Below are 21,842 nucleotides of genomic sequence, written 5' to 3' on the forward strand. Positions count from 1 at the left end.
AAAATAGTTAACAAATTTTCTAAGAGTATTGATTTAGCAATTATATTTAAAAATTTGTTATGGAAAAAGAAAAAAAAAAGACAATTAATTTTGTTGACAATTTTTTATAATGAAAGAGTTATTAAAACTTTTATAAAATTATCTATTAACAAATGCGCTAAAAACACTAGTTAAACGAACCATTAACTTTATTCATTTGCATACAATTTTCAAAATTTTATTTTTATTTGAATATTATTATATTTTTGTTATTTGAGTTTTAAACTAAATAATATAATAAAAAAAATAAGTTGGACTAAATTACAAAACACACCTATTTGTGGCTATTTTCGTCCAATAAAATCATGTCACTATTGAAGATCGTACTTCAAAAATAAAAGTTGTCATCTTTAAGACTCATCAACTAGTGTCTCAAAAATTCTTTCTCAAAAAAAAAAAAAAACTAGTGTCTCAAAAACGCACATTAAAAATTAATAAATATTATAAATTATAAGTTGTAATGCACACTTTTTTAAAAAGAAAATACAATTGTTAATGACTCATTGACTTACACGTACAAATTTATTATAATTTTGTGTGTTTTTTTTATATATGCGTACAATTTGACTTTATTTTAAAATAATATATAAAAATATTACTCCACTTGATAAAAAATTTAATGCATTTTAACCTATCCCTTATTTTTTAACCCAAAAAAAAAAAAAAAAAATTTCTTTATACATTTCACCTAAAGACCATGGGCAAAAGTTGTCATAATCCTAGCTAGTGTATTTCTAGTATCCGTTTAGCATGATTAATTTTGTCAACTTATTTTATTATTCAACTTATTTTTCTACTATTCATGAGTCTCATTGCACTTTTTAGTACTATTCATAGGTCTCACTATATTATTTTAGTTAACTTTTATCTTTATCTATAATAATTTTAGTAAAAAGTTTTCAGTTTCAACAAAATAAACCGATCTCAACTAAGCCCTTAATGATGATATTTAGACAATGAAAACTCAGATATTCCTGGCCAAGTAACAAGTACGATTATAATATATAAATGCAGGCACTTTCAGAAATGAAAATAACACTGCCTCAAGGTCAGCAGGCACTTCCTCAAAGAGACCCACCAAGAAGCACCCTACTTTTGCAACAGCAATAATCCAAGTAAATTACTAGCATGATTATGAGAATATTTTTTGGGACAATATGCTCAATAATGCGAGCTTGTGTGCGTTTGTCAAGCCAAAAAATACCAGCTTGTCTTGGCAGGTTCCACAACGAAAAAATAAATTTCCTCATCTTTCTACTGTACTTTCAGCAACCAAACAATCAATAAAGTGCATCCAAATGCACTCTTATAAACTCAGAGAAAGAACATATCAAATGACAAGCATACATTCACACTATCATTCAAATACAGAAATATGCATTTCAAATTCAATAAACCCCAAGGTTTTATATATACAAGCCTCTTACATCACTTGAAAAGTTTCACATACTCTAGACTCAAAATCTTTGTTCATTTTTCTACAGTTGATTTTAATAAGAAAATTTTGTTAAAAAATGAAAAAGAAAAGAAAATGATAATAATAACAATGATATAAAACAAGTTTTTGCTCTCAAACACAATGAACCAAAACATGTTTCCTTTCCAAGCTGCTTGATATGAGATGGAAGTTACAACTGCCACTCCTATCAAGGTGGCTATAGGTGCCGAACATGAAACCCAACAAATCTGCTTCATTCATGGCCTCGTTATGTATGTCACAATAAGTGTTTCTGTTTGATGATGGTTCACTCATCTACAATTCATGGTTCATCCTCCGCAAGCTGCACATTGTATCCATGCTTTATGTCTGTTCCATATCAAGGTTCTAACACAAAATTAACGAGTCCAACATCAAAGGCACAAAAAGAACAACATAAACACCATATAAGAACTTGGCAAGTGAAAAATAAAACTGAAAAAGGCAACAAACTTTGCAATGAATAAAAAATATTATAATATTCAATCTTCATGGAATTAATATTTGTAGATTATATTGGAAAAAAATGATATGTTTAGGGTACAGTTATTATAATTGGATTTTGATTTTGTAAAGATTTCAATTTTCCAGAACTTTGTATTAAGAGAAATAGACCATCAATCATACTGTCAATAAACTATAAGAAGAGGCTCCCAGAAATTTTGTGGTAGCGTGTTTTGAAATAAGAAGATATTGTCTGATTTGTGTTTTACGTTTGGTGGTGATGCCAAACGCCCCAACGTGGTGAAGCCTTGGGTTATGTTTTGTTCTTTAAGTTACTGCTATTTACCCACACATTCTGCATCAACTTTGTATCAGCGTGTTTTTGATCCCACCAACCCAACCCCCACTAGTCTAAGCCTAAAACAGCAAGTCCCATCCACGCTCAGAACAGCACTCCTTCACAACTTAGCCATAACAAAACACAGAAGAAGCTTCATTCACAGACCTGGTAAAATCATGACTCACATTACTTTCAAGCATTTACCCCATGACATCTTGAACAAGCCCAATCAAGCTGCTGCTGCCCACAAACAGACCCCAAATCCCACCACAAATCCCCCAAAACCCGTGAGTCCCACCACCCTTCCCCTTGCATGACTCTGAACCCGAGGCCCCCACCCCTTCAAAACATAACACCTACAACCACAACCGATCCAAAAACCCAACCTTCCAAACCAAACAAACAAACGAACAAACAAAACCAAAAAAAAAAAAAAAAAAAGCCAAAAAAGTAAACCCCAACAAAAACAACAAAAATCTTACCCAACCATCATTTGCCAAGGTAACTGATCAGTGTCACCAATGTCAACTGGCCAAACATTGTAAGCAAAATGTTGGCCTTTACACTCCCCTGCCCATACCCAATAGACCAAGGCAAGATATCAGCATGGACTTTGTGTTAGGCCTCCCTCTAACCATTAAGAAGCATGAGTCCATTCTCGTTGTTTTCAATAGGTTCTCTAAAATGGCACATTTCCTTCCCTGCTCCAAGCAAGAAGTCAGATGCGTTCAAAATTGCCAGCTTGTATTTTCAAGAAATTGCAAAATTGTATGGCTTCCCCAAGTCCTTGTGTCAAACAGGGACGTTGGCTTTATGGGTTATTTCTGAAAAACCCTGTGGCACTGATGCAGGGCAATTTCAAGTAGCTATATCCTAATCCTCTTATAACTAATTAGTTAGTTAGTTAGTTAGATGATTTCTTAAGCATTAGCCGATAGGATTTAGACACTTGTCAACCATCTAGAGGCTGCCAATGCCAAACAACTAGTATAAGTAGTAGAATGTAAGCTTTTTGTAAATCAGTTTCTGGTAATTGAATGAATTGTTAGCCTTTGCGTGCTATTTGGAACTGTGTGTTCTTGTAGAGGTACTTATCCACCTATCAATGTGTTCTAAGCAACTCAACCTTTCATTGTTTCTAAACCATACACAAACAGCCCATCACATTCCCTGCATCAGGTACCTTGTCGATACGAAATTGAAGTTCTATACAACGTATCATCCCTGGACGGCCAGATTACGGTTGTCATCAAAGCCTAGGGAATTTGTTGCGGTGGCTAGTGGCTGAACACACTTAAAATTGGGCCACTATCCTCCCTACAAACCAGTTTGCATACAATAACTCAGCTAATAGAACCATTGGCATGAGCCCATTTAAGGTGGTGCACGGTTACAAGGCCAGGCCTCCTCCCTATGTCACCTCATGTTCGTATGTTTGAATCCGCCGAGTCTTTTGCTCGGCACGTTCATGACTTGCACCAAGAGATTAGTAAGCATATTCATGAGAGTAATGCTTGTTACAAAATTAGGGTTGATTCTATTGTCAATACCTAGAGTTTAATGTAGGGACTATGTCATATCCATATTAGCCTGATCAGGCCGTTAGGAAATTGCAAGCTCGTAGCGTTGGGCTGTTCATAGTTCAAAAGCGGGTAGGCCAGAATGCGTATGTTATTGATCTTCCCTATGACTATGGCATTAGCTTGAATTTTAACATTGAGGATTTAGTTGCATACAAAGATCCAGTAATCACTATGAACTATTTGTTACACCACCCCCCCACCCCCAACAACTAGCCCTACACCTAACCCTGCCCCACTACACATTCCACAAGCCCATAAAGAATCCATTGATGCTATTTTGGATTGCAGGATGTTTTCACTAGGGGTGGAGCGATGCAATGCTTTTAGGTTCTCTGGCAAGGATGACCAAAGTCTGACTGCACTTGGATTATCAGAGACGATCTTCAGCAACTTGATCCATATTTATTCAAGCACTACCAGAGTGGCGTGGATACATCACTAGATCAGGGACATCGCCCACCGATTACAAGAGTTTAGGGGAGGTGTAGGCGACAAGGTTGAGTCTCTCTCACCTTGGGGAGTGTTCGAACACCATATAGCTTAGATAGTATTTTCTTTTTTTTTGGGGGGGGGGGGGAGGGGGGTTGTACTACAACCCCTTTTGTCCTTAGTATCTTCAAATTGATCTTTGTAACCCTTGTTTTTGATTTCTGTACCTTCAAATCAGTGGGCATTTATTATGGTTGTAATCTGGAACCTATAAGAAGAGGCACCCCAAACATTCTGTGGTCGTGTATTTTGAAATAAGAGGATATTTTCTGATTTGTGTTGTACATTTGGTGATGATGCCAAACACCCCAAGGTGGTGAAGCCTTGGGTTTTTGTTTTGTTCTTTTATTACTACTATTCACCTACGCGTTCTGCATCACCTTTTCTCTCTCTGCCCTTACAACTCCTAACCCACATCTCTCTCCATCGGTCACTTACAAACTCAACTCGTGTTCTCCCCTCAGCCCCTAAAACCCAACTTTTGCAAATACCCATTTCATAACCATTCACTATTTCTAGTCCTCACCGAGCTAAGAATCGCCGTCATGGAGTGGCAGCCTCCGCTTTAGATCAAAGAGAGAGAGAGAGGGTCTTGAGGAACAGTGAGAGGATCTTGACATTCGTTCGTGGTGGTTCAGCTTTAGGAAGAGAGAAGGATTGATCTTAGGAGCCACCACCGGTGGTGGGTGGCAAGTGGCATAACTAAGCAGGTAAAGACTTCTTTGGGTCTGATAGCTCATTTAATTGGTCATGTGACAAAGATACTTGTCAATTTTTAATTGTGACACCAAACCTAGTTTGGAGGAATTCCTCCAAACTGGGTTGTATATAAACTATGTCCGACTCTAAAGTTATGAAAACCAAAAGCAGGAGGTACTTTAAAATAGACAAAAAAAAAAGGGGTAATCTATAAAATATTTTAGCCTATTTATAATTTTGCCACACAAATTAAGCATTATTATCATATCACAGTGAAGTAATATTTTCATTGAGAGAACCAACAACTATATGCAAGAACCATTTCTTTTTATTTCCAGACAGTTATCTTTTCTTTATTTATTTATTATTATCATTATTTTTTAAGTAAAGCACACACTTAACTGTCGATGGAAACCATTTAATTTAACTCTTCTAGAGTTTCACATAAATATCACCTTTGACCATAGAAAATTTTGATTCATCATATGGTTAAATTTTCATCACGGCAAGTTAACATCATTTTATAGGTTGGGCAAATTGGATTGTGGGATTACTCTCCACATATGGACCACTTGCCCTTAGCATTCTTTTTTTTTTTTTTTTGATAAGTAATAAAGATTCATTGATATCAAAAGAGAGAGACACCCAAGTACACAGGGAGTATACAGGGGTGAACAAATAAAAAACGAACATTACAAAAATCAAGTAAATCCAAAAGAGAAGAAAAAGGATGGTTTCTCCACACAAAGTAGATAAAGTTAGCAGTTATAGAAGTCTCAAACAATACCTTTTATCGAGGGTTTATCATATTTATCTTTCCTCTCGTCCTCATTCTTCCATTCACTGTCATCATCATCATCATCGCCCATCTCATCTCTTCATCATTTCCAATATCACTTTCACTAGCTGTCTCCCACTCGGAATCATCAGTCTCTCGGCCATAGATGTCACCAGCATCACCCTCACAATGGACACCCCATGTTTGATAGCTGCCTCCCTGAATAACCAAGCTGCACGCATCTGCTTCTTCACTAATCGTTCAGCATAGTCAGGAACCTTATTTTGCCTCAATGACAGATCAGGGTCATTTGATTGAGAGCACTCATTTATGAACAGAATGGCATCTAACAAACTCTCTTTAGCTAAACCCAGCATGTCATATGCCTGAGCTCTTCTCCATAAACTTTTGGCATGACGGTTAAGAGGATTGTGAAGACAAAAGCACGTGTAGCATCACTTATGGCAAACAAAGGTTGTTGCAAAAGAAGATAACACTGAGCTCGATTACTGTACAAAAACCACTCTCTCTTTCTTGGATCTCATTGGACACAATGCCAATGCTTCTGAGTACTTTGATGCTGCTCCAGATATATTACCTGATGAAAAGAGGGAATTTCCCTCAAGCTTGACCACTAGGGCTGCTGCCTGTTTAATGTGGAGATCCTCCTTTGGCATGCTCTTTTCCCATTTCAATCTCTGCTAGTAACCTTGATATGGAACAGACATAAAGCATGGATACAATGTGCAGCTTGCGGAGGATGAACCATGAATTGTAGATGAGTGAACCATCATCAAACAGAAACACTTATTGTGACATACATAACGAGGCCATGAATGAAGCAGATTTGTTGGGTTTCATGTTCGGCACCTATAGCCACCTTGATAGGAGTGGCAGTTGTAACTTCCATCTCATATCAAGCAGCTTGGAAAGGAAACATGTTTTGGTTCATTGTGTTTGAGAGCAAAAACTTGTTTTATATCATTGTTATTATTATCATTTTCTTTTCTTTTTCATTTTTTAACAAAATTTTCTTATTAAAATCAACTGTAGAAAAATGAACAAAGATTTTGAGTCTAGAGTATGTGAAACTTTTCAAGTGATGTAAGAGGCTTGTATATATAAAACCTTGGGGTTTATTGAATTTGAAATGCATATTTCTGTATTTGAATGATAGTGTGAATGTATGCTTGTCATTTGATATGTTCTTTCTCTGAGTTTATAAGAGTGCATTTGGATGCACTTTATTGATTGTTTGGTTGCTGAAAGTACAGTAGAAAGATGAGGAAATTTATTTTTTCGTTGTGGAACCTGCCAAGACAAGCTGGTATTTTTTGGCTTGACAAACGCACACAAGCTCGCATTATTGAGCATATTGTCCCAAAAAATATTCTCATAATCATGCTAGTAATTTACTTGGATTATTGCTGTTGCAAAAGTAGGGTGCTTCTTGGTGGGTCTCTTTGAGGAAGTGCCTGCTGACCTTGAGGCAGTGTTATTTTCATTTCTGAAAGTGCCTGCATTTATATATTATAATCGTACTTGTTACTTGGCCAGGAATATCTGAGTTTTCATTGTCTAAATATCATCATTAAGGGCTTAGTTGAGATCGGTTTATTTTGTTGAAACTGAAAACTTTTTACTAAAATTATTATAGATAAAGATAAAAGTTAACTAAAATAATATAGTGAGACCTATGAATAGTACTAAAAAGTGCAATGAGACTCATGAATAGTAGAAAAATAAGTTGAATAATAAAATAAGTTGACAAAATTAATCATGCTAAACGGATACTAGAAATACACTAGCTAGGATTATGACAACTTTTGCCCATGGTCTTTAGGTGAAATGTATAAAGAAATTTTTTTTTTTTTTTTTTGGGTTAAAAAATAAGGGATAGGTTAAAATGCATTAAATTTTTTATCAAGTGGAGTAATATTTTTATATATTATTTTAAAATAAAGTCAAATTGTACGCATATATAAAAAAAACACACAAAATTATAATAAATTTGTACGTGTAAGTCAATGAGTCATTAACAATTGTATTTTCTTTTTAAAAAAGTGTGCATTACAACTTATAATTTATAATATTTATTAATTTTTAATGTGCGTTTTTGAGACACTAGTTGATGAGTCTTAAAGATGACAACTTTTATTTTTGAAGTACGATCTTCAATAGTGACATGATTTTATTGGACGAAAATAGCCACAAATAGGTGTGTTTTGTAATTTAGTCCAACTTATTTTTTTTATTATATTATTTAGTTTAAAACTCAAATAACAAAAATATAATAATATTCAAATAAAAATAAAATTTTGAAAATTGTATGCAAATGAATAAAGTTAATGGTTCGTTTAACTAGTGTTTTTAGCGCATTTGTTAATAGATAATTTTATAAAAGTTTTAATAACTCTTTCATTATAAAAAATTGTCAACAAAATTAATTGTCTTTTTTTTTTCTTTTTCCATAACAAATTTTTAAATATAATTGCTAAATCAATACTCTTAGAAAATTTGTTAACTATTTTCAAAGTTAATAGGAAATGTTAAAGCCTTAAAGGATGTCTTAACTTTTAAGAGTATTAGTTTAGAAATTATTTTTATAAATATTTTATGAAAAAATGATAAAGAAATTAATTGTTTTGATAGTTTTTTTTATATTTTTCATAAAAATTGTGTTAAAACTTTGTTAATATAATTTATTAATAATTACTCTAAGTACACTCGTTAACATGACCTGAGAATTAATAGACCACATCAAAAAGTCTTATCAGCAGTTGGAAGTTGTTAGTTATTTTCCAAATAATGGCAAATGACTGAATGAGAACCATGTGTCAATTTGGAGAGGTAAGACAGTTTGATGTACTAATATTCAAATGCCTTGACAAGAAAGAAATGTCCCCTCAATGATTTATTTATTTATTTTCAAATCATTTGGTACCAGTGTATTTTTGCCTCAATTATTTTGTGGTCAATTATAAATAATTGGTTGTCATTTTTATTAACAATTACTTTAAAAATACTCATTAACATGACCCGAGTTAATAAACCACGTCAAAAGGTCTTATAAGCAGTTGGAAGTTGTTAGTTATATTCCAAATAATGGCAAATGACTGAATGAGAACTATATGTCAATTTGGAGAGGTAAGACAGTTTGATGCACTAATATTCAAATGCCTTGACGAGAAAGAAATGTCCCCTCAGTGATTTATTTATTTATTTTTAAATCATCTTGGTTCCAGTGTATTTTTTGCCTCAATTATTTTGTGGTCAATTATAAATGATTGATTGTCATTTTTCCTTAAATTTCTTTCTTTCTTTTTCATCATTTACAGTTCATTACATGAATGAATAGTTGTGATAAAAATTATAGTATATTAAGTAGTTTAATTTTTTTAAAATAAAATATTTTCACGACAAATCATAGATAATTAATTGTTATTAATTTTAATTTAAATTTACTACTAAAATTACTTTTTTACCTCATTAATAATAACTCGTACTATTTATAATTTATTGTAAAAATATTGTCGACGTAACATTTAAAATGAAACATATCACCTAAAACAAAAACAAAAAAAAAAAAAAAAACAAAAAAAACAATAACAATGCACTCTCATACAGCACATCCGAAGGGATTCACATCAAACGTCCGGCCCTAGATAAGGACGCAGTCATTGAGATATTTTGTTTTCTTATGCGCACGGATACGATTGTAATTTGTAATTAACACAAGGATCGTATTGCGAATTACTCTTACGGACCACGTATGTGTACATACTATATATATACACCCTAGTCAGTCTAGTCTCATTGTAATTTAAAAATACAATGCCTACGTTTATAAAAGCGGTGGAGCGATTAGAGAAAGAGAGACAAAAAAAAAAAAAAAAGCAATATAATGAAATTTATTAAAAACAAATGGAATGTTTATACATTTTTAATTGAGTTTTGAGTGATTGTCTTCCTTTTGAAATTAGTAAGAAAGTGGGAATAAGATGTACCTGATTTGATTTGTTTTTTAGAATTTGACGAAGAAATAGAAAAAAGGATAAAGTCGAAGAGACATGTAGAATCAGGAACAGAGCCAGAATTTTATGCTAACGGAGGCCGGAGTATTAAAAAAAAAAAATCAAATAGGCATCCATATAGTATTAAAAAATTATAAATACTCAAAATCGTTGTTTCTAAATACATTAAGATGCACTAATTTACAAACAAAGACAAACAAAAACAAAATTATGTCTTTTTTTAATACTAGGCTGGTTAGGATTTTTTGTTATTGTTGAAGATAGAGCATTCACATTGATGATACTAAAAATTTTGGCTTTTAGCACCTCAAAAATTTACTTTATCTATTTTACCACCTCACTTTACAATACACCCAATATCAAATATTTTTTTTTAATAACTTTATTTGAAATAATATAAACAATTCATTAAAATAATAAAGGAATTGAGAGAATTTGAGTTTTTTAATTGAAGGAAGAGATATAATCTTAATAAAATATTGTATTTTATTTTTAATAACTTACTATAGTCAATTGGTATTTATACCAGTTTATTTTGGTTGCAAAAAAATTAGGTTTAGCTTCTCTAATAACACATTATTTTTTGGTTCTTTGGTGGTGTGAGGACCAGTATTGGGCAGTGAATCCACTACGTGAATGGACTTAAACCCAAGAAGCCCGAAACAATAAATTTATAGAGAATGAGTTGAAAAACTAGGTTATAGTTTATTAAACAAACATTGGAATAAATTCAAGTAGGAGAATGAAAAGAAATAGGATTATATTGAAGAAAAAACAGTCCTCAACAAGATCCGAGGTGAACTGTTTTTGTTTATTATCCTCCAATTTGGTTACAAGTTTGGTTCCTCAATGTACTAGTTTCCCTCCTTCTAATTTTCGATCCCCTTTCTATGAAGGACGTCTTTCCTTATATATCTCATTCTAAAGCATCTTGATTTTACACTTATTGATCACCTGCACTACCACTTGAGTGCTTGTCCCATCAGACACCATCTCTGGTTGTGTAGGCCTTAAGGTAGTTAACTTTGTACTATTCAGGGGTCTTATCCGCATTAATACAGCCAGGAAAATAGCTGCAAAATATTAAATGCGGTTGTGACAATTTTCTTCTTAAGGTATCTGAAGGCTTCTCTTGGTCTGACGTCTCCACAATGTTTATTCATATCGACAAAATTTTCTAAGAAGTTCTCTTCCGATGAGACATTTATCCTCGGCTTATCTTGCTGAGCTTTTATGGCCAAAACCAACTCTTTTATTATTTAACACAATCTCTAATGATGGAAATTCTCTCTCCTCATACTAGTCCTAATCCTCGGCTTGGGCCAAAGGCCCAATGTACAAATGTGTAATGGACCTCCAAGGCTAATATCCCTACAGGTGGTAAAATATATATATATATATTTTTTTATTTTTTTTTTGCTAAAATAAAATCACCATTATGAATATTTTTATTGTTTTTGTTAAGTTTTTTGGTTGAATAGTTGCTATTTGAGTGAGGCTAGTTAGATTTGTTGTAGAGAAATGGGGCCTAAGGTTTTGGAAGGGAACCTAACTACAAAAATGAAAAATATTATAACTAAAATAACTTTTTTTTTGGACCTAAGGGGGCCTGGGCCTCTTAAGCCCCTACCTAGGTCTATCCACGTAGAATGAAATAACTATTTGTTATTAATAATAAAGTTAGTGGGAATATGAGAATAAATATGTTCAAGAGAACAAAGAAAAAAAAAATGTAACTTTAAAAAAAAATAAAAACTGAATTTTAAAATTAGTCATTTTTAAAAATAAAAACCGTTTGTTGGTAAACTTCTTTTTTAAATTTATCTAAAATTTAGGAATTTTAAAATTAATAGTTTTATGTGTCTAACCTTATTATTTAAACTTTTTAAACACGTGAGTTTGAAGATATTTTAAGCATAAAAAGTAGGAATCAGCAAATAAGAAATGGCTTTTTAAATTTATTTAGAATTTAGGAATTTTAAAATTAGTAATTTTACCTGTATAACCCTATTATTTAAATTTTCTAAATAGGTGAACTTTTATTGTATTCTTAGCATCAAAAAATAAGAATTTAAACAAGAGAAATTCCTTAAATAGAAGTATATACATATAGTTTCGAAGTGTCCCGTTTTTTCAATCATGGAATATGGTAAAAGGCAAGAGCCATGGTTCCACATCAATTCAAGGTATTGAATTCAAATTCTTGGTTTTAATTATTGAATTATAATAAAAGAATATATAAACGATATTAGTCATATTACGAACTTTACACATCAACGACACATCAATTAATAAATTTTATGTGTAATAACTAATGTGGGGTTAGGATTTGTGGCCCAATCCCAAAACAATAGATTTGTAGAGCGTGGATGATAGAGTTAGGTTGATTATGGAATTAACAACGGTTTATTACAACCTCCAAGAATAAACTAGCATAAAGATATACGTAAAAACTAAATAAATTGAAGTCCGAAGTGGTTTATGATAAATCGAATAGTGATTACAGTTCTTAGATCTATCTCCAAGCCTTTTCTTTCTCTCATTTTTCTTATCAGGAGCCCTTCTTCTTTATATAGCATCCTTCCCCATTATCCCCATCATCCACTTGTTCTTCATCTGTGTACCTACTTGAGTATATGTCATGTCATGTATTTTTTTTAGCTTTTTGTGAGTGGCGGTAGCTGATATTACATTGTTCAGAGGTCTTCTCCACATAAATGCAACAAGAAAAGTTACTGCAGTGCATTTAATATGGTGATAGCAGTTTTTCCTTTAGATATTTCTTTGTTCTTATCGTCTCCAAACATACCTAGAGCTTATTTTTATCACTAGAGTTGCTAGGAAGATCATTCGGACCTTCCACACGTTTGATTGATCAAGACTATTCGTATCCGACATTATTATTTCCAAATGTTAATAAAATAAAATTTAATCCACTCATTTTTAGAACTCTTGGTGGAATTACCTAAAAAGTCTAAAAGAATGGTTGGTAAATTTATTAAATGATATATAGCATCTTAAGGTAAAACAATAAAGGCCTTATTATTCTTTTAGTGAAGTTGAAACAAAAATGATCAAAAAGTGAAGTGTAATATATCACCTATCCATAAATACGTGAGTGGGTGTCATAGTTAGTAATATTCACGTTAAAAATAAATAAATAAATAAACTTTCTTCTTTATAATATTAAATAAAAAGTTTAAAAGTGAGTTTTAATTAATTTAATTGGTAAGGTCTTTAGAAACGGATGTTATAAATTAAAATTTAAAAAAAAAAACAAAACAAAAATATAATCACAGAGCACTTAAAAGTGCTAACCTGTCTAATCATATTAGATATGTGAGCGATTTATTGGTGATAATGTGAATGGAGGATATTCATCTACGCCTAGTTTCTAATAAATAAATAAGTGCAACGATTTTTCTTTTAGTAAAAGTGCAACAACTTTTTTTTTTTTTAAGATTTCCAAAAGTGCAACAACTTAACTGCACGAAATGTTGTTGTATTATAATAGAGATCTCATTACCTTTCTCTCTATAAATAAAATAATAACAATAGCGATCTCATTCTGGTATTAGTTTCATTGAGTTACGCTTACGCCTTTGACATGTCGGGATTGTATTTCTTGTTTTGTAAGTGATATTATTCTTCTAGCTGTCGTCTACTCAAATTTTTGCATAACCTTTGGTGTTGTAATATATTTTTATTATTATAGTTTATTTGTTCGTAGTTGGTCTATGGGATTTTCAGTTTTAAGAAAGGATTTTTTTTTTCCCTCTTCCTGTTACTTATAGGCAGTGTTTGGTTTGGAAAATCTAACATGACCCTTAACATCTAGGTTCTCAAAGAACCTAGATGCTCAGAAATGTAACTATGCCCACATTTAATTTAATTTATAAATATGATTATTATATTTATGGGAATGTGAATTATGTTTGATTTATTCATAAAAATCTAAATGAGTTACTATTTATTCTTTCCAAAATATTATTATGTTTATAAACACAATGTCAATCATATTACCCATCGACTCAACCTTTTAGGCTTGAAGGCCTAGAGTATTGCAAATTGTATTAGTCATCACTTTTATACAATTTCCCACAAATTAGAATCACAATCATAACCCAAAATTGAATCTAAAATTAGTTGTTAATTGTTGGCCATTGCTTCACATGTCCAATATATATATATATATATTTTATTTATTTTTTTTTTTTTAATTTTAGTGTCAAATAACCCATTCATAATAATCAACATGAAAGCCAAGATGATAAGCTCATTCACTTAGGTAAGACCACATCATCATCATTTAGCATATATGTATGTGAAACTTCATTATAGAGGCTTAAACCATGCCCTTCCTACCACCTCATAATAACTTGTATTTATAGAGTGACTGTCAAGCTAAGAGAGCATGGTTGTAAAATAAACTTTTGTTATTCATTGGCTTACACGCATAAACCCACTGTAATTATGTGTGTGTGTGTTTTTTTTTTTTTTTTTTTTTTTTTGGTGTGTACATTTTGATTTTATTTTTTGAAAAATGTACAAAAAGACTATTTAATGGAGAATTAAATGCACCTTAATAACTACACTTAGGCTATTCATTAACAAAAGCCATTTTTTGAAGATAATTTTCAAGAATCAAGTATGTCTCTCCCAAACTAGACACAATCATCTTAATCTCATAACTTATTATAGCATTTTTTTCCCTCCCTTTTCTTTCATCTCTTAGAATCTACTTTACTGAAGCTAACAAATTGTATTTACATTTTGATTATAATTTTTTTTTAAATGTAAGAGTTATTTTATTCTCACAACAATATCTCATGATATTTTCACAATATATGAAGGTGTCAACTAATAGCAAATTAAAATAAAGTAATGTTATATTCACAAATTATTTTACAATATTTTTACAAATTATTGATGTGACAAATTATTACCACTTCTAATATGGAGCACCATTAGCAAATTGTAAAAATGTTGTAAAATAGTTGTGTTTATAACATTACTTAAAAAAATAAGATTATATCTAGACCAATCACAAATCAAGTTTTTTTTTTTTTTTTTTTAATGAAGTTGCATTCCAGCTTTTAACCTAACTAGAAAAAAAATGTCTACAAAAATTCTGAAAAACATAGTGATTGACCAATTATATTTTCTTTTAAAAATGATTTTTTGATTTTAAATATCCAAAAAGTGATGTTAGTTGTGGGGGGGGGGGGGGGAAGCCCAACCTTACGTAGTGGGCCTAGGGCCCTATTTGAGGGTTATTGTGTATCCGAATAGAAGAACCCGGTTGATATGGAGTCCATCTGGAAGAAATATATCTTGAAACGAAGGAGGAGTACCATTCGAAGAGGTCACCATTGGTCCGAAGAGGTCTTACTCCTTAATTACCATAACTTTTTAAATATTTATATATATATATATACATAAATAATTATTTTTTTGAGAATTTTTTTAAATAGATTAAATTTTAAGAACTCTGGTGGGGATTACTCTAAAAAAACAAAGGATCCTAAATTCCTAATTTCAGGTGTCACCTGGTTGTCAGTTATAATTACAGACAATAAATATTGTTGCCGTATAAAGTCATTGCCCATAAAGATTTAAAAAAAATAAAATAAAATTACCCCATTACCAAATATTCAGGACAAAAAAAAAAAGAATAGTAGAGAATTTCCGGAAAAGGCTGCTTACGCGATTCAAGATCACAAATCACAATCACAATCACTCTCACTTTCTCTCATCTCCTGCTTTGCTATAAAAACTCAAAAGCAAAATATTGACGATGAAAACTCTTACAATCTCTCTCCTTATGGTTTGGAGTTTTCCTCTCTCCGGTTCCTTTCCTGCCATCCAAACAGTACTTCTGGATTAGACCCAAAAAAAAAGAAAAAGAAAAAGACAAAAATCAAGAATATCATAGGGTTTCGATCGCCAAGATCTCCGTTTCAATTTTATTAGGCGTCCGGCTTGGGCTCCTCCTGGATAAGAGCTTAAATCCTCATCAGGTAATGGAACCGATTTTACCGGAATTGAAAATTCAAATTCAAATTCTGTTTTTGTTGTTTTTGTTCTTCTAAATTCCAAGGGACTGTGAAATTGAATTTCTTCTTCTTCTTCTTGATTGTGTGATAATTTAGATGGATTTATATTAGGTAGGTGTTTGGGCATTAGGTTATATTTTTGTCGAGGAAATTTAGTTTTAGGCTGGTATGGAAGTAGAAAGTAGCTAGAGTAGCTGATTGAAAATCGTGTATGGCAATTAAATCAAGTTATAGCGTATTTTTTTTCCCCTCCCTAGTTAGAGTTGTTTGGGACTATGTGTGTGTGTGCGCGGAAGTAGAAAGTAGCTAAATTGAAGATTGTATACAGCAATTCTAGCGCCTAACACGGTGTTTGGGACTCTTTGTGTGAGAGAGAGAGAGAGAGAGGCATTCCGTGTGGAGGCGACCCTCAAGTTGCATTTCCTAATGTCATCTATCCTATCCATTATGGACAATTGATTCAAAATATGTAAAATCATCACTTTTAGGTAGGTGTCCCATCAGGGTGCAACCTAGTGGTTGGAAGCTTGAGATGAGCTGTAAACTTAGACATCCTAGGTTCGATAGCCACAAGGAGCTCTCTTGGATTACCTGATACACAGTTTTGGTGGGTGGGCTGTGTATCTATGGTTTACTCAATCAGGGTGGGTCCGAAGGGCCCTGCCTTGGTGAGGTTCCATGTTATCATAAAAAGAAAAAAGAGGTCTCCCCTTTCTATGGTCTGAAAATTTTAGATTACCCACATTGCAATGCAATCAATATATGGTGTGTCTTGTAATCCTTGATACTTATTTTTTTTTTGGGTATCAGTTTGCTTTTGACTAACCATGTTATTCTTTGTTCTCTCTATCATTTGTTAGGTAAACTTACCTTGATTTTTACTTGGGTTTGAAATTATTACTCGAAGTGCTTCTTTTTCTCCAAAGAACCTATAACTAAACTTTCACAAAATCCTTGGGAATATCATCTGTGACATGCTTGTTGCATTTCTACTAGTTTGCTCATGCAGTTTCGTGATTCCTTGGTTAGTTGGTTATCAACTCAGTCAAATGATATTGCAGACATGTTTTTTTGATTAGTGATGTTGCAGATATGTTACCTGTTAATTGTGCCAAGAACTATTGTTAAGAACAAGCAAATTATGTAATGCATGTTTGCTGGTCCTAAATTAGAATCATCAGTCTCCCAAAACTATGCCCTCACTGAATTTTACATATGGCGGAGCATGGTTAACATTATTGTCTGTTCAGAGGTCTTGGTTCCTTCAGAGCTCACTCTGAAATGGTACTGCAATGTAGCATCCTCTACATGTAGTTGGCAGTGTTTGTGGTATATATACAGGGTCTACTTAATACATTGTTATTGTTGTACAGTATCTCTGCTAACTTTGATCATCTTCTTCTGTGTTGGCAGATATCAACAGCTGCCTTTCCATTAGGCTGCTTGCTCAATTCCAAGTGAATAATTGTCAAATGAGAAAAATGTATGGGAATGTAGAGAATTTAATTTCTCCTCCAAATTTCTGAAACTGTTCTTCAATATATTTGTGTCTATGGTCCAAGAGCCTTGTAGCTCAAATGACATTAGGATTTTCCATGGAGATGTCCAAGGTTCAAATGGCCCCTCTTCCATAGCAACTATCCAAAAATGTATATAGAGTCCTTAATCAAGTATAGCCTTAAATGAATTCTTAATATTTTATTAAAAAATATTTTTCTAAATTTTCTCACAATTCTCACATATTCAAATCAACTAAGCCTTAAATTCAATTAATTTGAGGCAGCATTATGAACCCTATTTAACTAAGGCCAACCACGCTTATTCATTTGTACCATGTATCTAATTATCCTGTCATTTCCGTATTTAAAATATTCTTCTTTACTACTTTAACCCTTGTTTTATGCTTTGTCTACTTCTTTTCGCTCCATCATGTCTATTTTCATCTATTTTGATCCAAAATGGCAAAGAAGAAATGGACTGTAACGTCAGTTTCCTAAGATGGTTGCTTTTCAGTCTTACCGTGCACCTTTTAAACCTTTGAATTATGGTTGGAATTTGATGTATAATGAAAGGGCCTGGTGTATACTGATGGTCCAAAAATTAATAATAAATAGAAAAGGAAAGGCGAATCTGGATTTTGACATTTAGAATGACCGTTTGGGATGTATATATGTGTCCTGTGTAGTGTGATTTGCCTTGTATTTGTCCATGGCTAAAGTTAAGGGGTGACACTGGCTTCATAGTTGATATAAAATAATGTGTAATTTTGCAGAAAACATGTCTCAATTACGCTTTTAGTGTGTGCAGCTTTCATCCTTAATCCATTAAATGCTTCTACTCTGTCTCATGTTCTCTGAAATTTCTTATTACTCCTATTTTGGCTGCAGATTATGTTTTCTCAATTACATCTAATTTCTAGCTCTGGGGGCTAGGAGGAAGCCATCACAGTTGCTGATATTTGTTGATAGGGGGGGTTGATCTTAAGCCATGCCTTCTCTTCAACTCTTGCAATTAACAGAGCATGGTCGAAGTTTTCTTGCCTCAAGGAGGTATTTACTGCCTTCTATTTGTGTTTCTGCTGATAATATGGATGGCTGGTTTCAACACTTCAATTCCATTATTGTTTTTTTTTTTTTTTGGGGTTTTATAGATATGGTTCTTGCATTTGTGCTGTCTTTTTATGGTCATGATTTTACCAAAATTGTATAATCTATTATTATTTTTGACAAAGTACTGGCATTGTATAATATAATTCAATATATGATTATATGAATTTAGATTTAATAGAAATCGATTGTTTAATGCGCGATGTGAAAGCCTAATTAATTGACTAGTTGAAATTCATTAAAATCAAGATCCAGCAGAGACTATATTTACATGATATTGAATAATATGCGATAGATATCTATTTTATTTATTTATATTTTTGATAGGTAAGAAACAAAATATTATTGAAAAAGGAATAGCAAGAAAAATACATAGGGTTCACGATAGTTAATAAAGAGTAAAAAGAAACAAAAAAAACAAACAGTCATTAAACTATTCTAAGAGAAAAGAAAATCCAAAAGAGCGGAATAATCTGAGAGATCCCAACACTGAGACCAATCAAAGAGGGACCGTTGGCATAAATCTAACAACTGAGCCAGAGATTTCCCAATATCATCAAAAGAACGCTGATTATGTCTAATCTGAATAGTCCACATTAGACAGTTTGGAACTAAATTCCAAATATCAGAATTATGTTTCCCAAGCCAATGATACCAACAAAATAATAAATCCGCAACTGAACTTGGCATGGCCTAATCAATTCCAAACAACTGAAGCATATACATCCACAAAGAATGAGCTACCGGACAGAAAATCAGTAGGTGATCCACAAATTTCTCATTACAACAAGACATACAACAACAATTTGCCAAAGTGCGACCACGAAGCATAAGGTTATCCAAAGTTAGAATCTGGCCATGAGTTGCTGTCCATCTAAAGAAAGCCAACATTTTAGGAACCTTAACTTTCCAAATGCCCTTCCAAGGGAAATAGAATGCATTACATTTCAAATCTTATGGTAAAAAGACCGAATATCAAACTTCCCACTTCCGTTTAGACGCCAACAAAGACTGTCACAACCTCCACCCGTAGGAATCTGAGTTTGGATGAAGTGAAGAAAGGAGAAAGAAGCTGCTAACTCTCAATCATTGAATCCCCTGTAAAATCTTAAATTCCACACTATCATTTTCACCCACTAGAGGACTTAACACTTCAGAAATACAAGTTTTCTTATTGGCTGCACACACAAATAACTGAAGATAAAGAGTAATATGCGATAGATATCTATGAGAGATTTTACTGTTTTGGATTGTTAGTGGTAAGCGTCAACTTGGGGGAGATAGGACAGATTGTCATTGTTTATAGATGTTAAAAATGTGTTAATAGAAATTGAGAATTAAACAGTTGAGAAGCATTTTTCTCTACATATTGGCATTACTTGCGAATCAAGATAATATAAATAATGGCATTACTTGTTAATCAAGACAATGTAAATAATGACTTTACTTGTGAATTACGACAATGTAAATAACAGCATTACTTGTGAATGAAGACAATGTACGTTAATGACATAGTAAAGATTGCCTATTGAGGCCTTTTGGTGTTCAAAGTTGAACTATAGAACAAAAATTCAACTTTTCTCATTGCAATTCTTTGACCTTCATACCTTGAGGAGTGGAAGCTAACTAGGAAACAGAACCAATGAAGCCTGACTTGGCATTCGACAACATTCTTAGAGCATTAACTTTGGGAGTTTTATTTTTTGATGACATTGGAAAACTTCACTCAAATTAGTTGCATGTCGCAAACTATACTGTACAACAATCCTCATTGTTAATCAAACTCCTACGGGCAACTGACACCACCCAGTAGAACCAGTTACCGAGTAATTAAGGAGCTTTTTACCCTTGATGGGCTAAGCTTTTTATCCTCGTTCTCAGGAGGCAATTAGCATTGGGAGTTTTAGAACTCCCAAAATGTCATTTTAGACTTCAAAAAAACAAAAAAACAGCCCACATCCAGGTTCTCAAACTCTAAAAATTTTACCCACCAGCTACAGTAAACTTTTACATATCAGTAAACTCTATAGTTTACTGTAGCATCTCTTTTATTTTTCTCTCTCTTCTGCCGTACTCTCTCTCACTTAGACCTCACCTCTCTCTCTCTCTTGCCTCTCACTTCTCTCTGGCAGACCGGGTTTGGTGGTTGTTGGATTGTGGTTTTGTATGTGGTGGTGGTGGCTGTGGTTTTTGTGGCTGGTGATGATGGTGGCTGGTTGTGGCTGTGGAGTGGGGTTTTTGTGGATTGTTTGGTGGGTTGTGGGTTTTGGGTGTGGTGGTGGAGGGTCGTTTTGGTGGGGCGGTGGCTGGTTGTGGAGGTGGATGGTTGAGTTTTTGTGGGTTGTGGGTTTTGTATGTGGTGGTGGTGGCAGTGGTTTTTGTGGCTGGTGATGATGATGGCAGTGGTGGTGGCTGGCTATGGAGGTGGATGGTTGGGTTTTTGTGGCTTGTGTGGGTTTGCTGGCTGAGAGAGAGAGAGAGAAAGAGAGAGAGAGAGAGAGAGAAATGAATAGTGTTAGGCGTGATGTGAAAAATAAGAAATTGGATGTTGGGCAAGTTGTAAAATGGTGTGTTAAAATAGATAAAATAGGTTTTTAGAGTGTAAATTGAGTATTTTTTTAGAACTCCAGATGCTAATGCTCTTAGAAACCGAATCACTAATCTCTCTCTCTCTCTCCTCTCTTTTTTTTTTTTTTTTCGTCTTCTGGTTGAAACAATCGAAGATCCTTTGTGGCTGGCAAGATAGACCATTTGGAGCTGGAATTTTAGTGCATGTTCTCAGTGCTTGCTTTCTTCTTCTTTTTTTGTTTTTTTTTTTTTTTTTGTTTTCAGATGGTACCTTCTCCCCTTGTAAGAGGGAAGGCGGACGGTGAGATTGTGGGGTTCAAATCCTACCAGGTGCAACTTACTAAATGAAAATAAAAAACAATGTTTAGGCTTGTTTGCCTTGGCTAGACATAAAGTGGTTTCTGTTGCTTCGAATATTATATTGGAGGGAGGAGTGTGTTGTTGGAATCTTAATTTTATACAAGATTTTCATGATTGGAAGTTAGAGTTGGTTAATAAGTTTTTTGTTTTTTGTTTTTATTTTATTTTTTTTGTTTTTACCTTCTTTATTCTAATTTTCAAGCTACCTACTGAACGCTTTTGTTCCTTGAAATTTCAAATGAGTTCTATTGGATAGCGGCATTGGGGAAAGTGATAGTGTAAAATCCTTGTAAGAGGGGGGTTTGTGCTAGATTGGTATTTTAATGTGCAAGGAAAGTGGATAATCATTGGATCATCTTTTGCTTCATT

General features: G+C 33.0%; 2 long non-coding RNA genes across 3 annotated transcripts; one reads left to right on the forward strand and one right to left on the reverse strand.

Moving 5' to 3' along the window:
- Positions 1-1,367: 1,367 nt before the first annotated feature.
- On the reverse strand, positions 1,368-6,550 carry LOC136063381 (uncharacterized). Its single transcript, XR_010625060.1, has 2 exons — positions 5,859-6,550; positions 1,368-1,864 (listed from the first exon to the last, which is right to left on the reverse strand). It is a non-coding gene; the product is annotated as an uncharacterized LOC136063381 (long non-coding RNA).
- Positions 6,551-15,507: 8,957 nt separating this feature from the next.
- LOC111988106 (uncharacterized) lies at positions 15,508-18,741 on the forward strand. 2 transcript variants are annotated; one of them, XR_002880389.2, is made up of 3 exons: positions 15,533-15,903; positions 17,353-17,422; positions 18,327-18,741. It is a non-coding gene; the product is annotated as an uncharacterized LOC111988106 (long non-coding RNA). The 2 variants fall into 2 exon arrangements; XR_010625061.1 differs by lacking the exon at positions 17,353-17,422 and having other exon boundaries at positions 15,508-15,903.
- Positions 18,742-21,842: the final 3,101 nt, after the last annotated feature.

Source organism: Quercus suber, unplaced genomic scaffold (assembly GCF_002906115.3).
Source record: "Quercus suber isolate HL8 unplaced genomic scaffold, Cork oak 2.0 scaffold_21, whole genome shotgun sequence".
NCBI classification, from domain to species: domain Eukaryota; kingdom Viridiplantae; phylum Streptophyta; class Magnoliopsida; order Fagales; family Fagaceae; genus Quercus; species Quercus suber.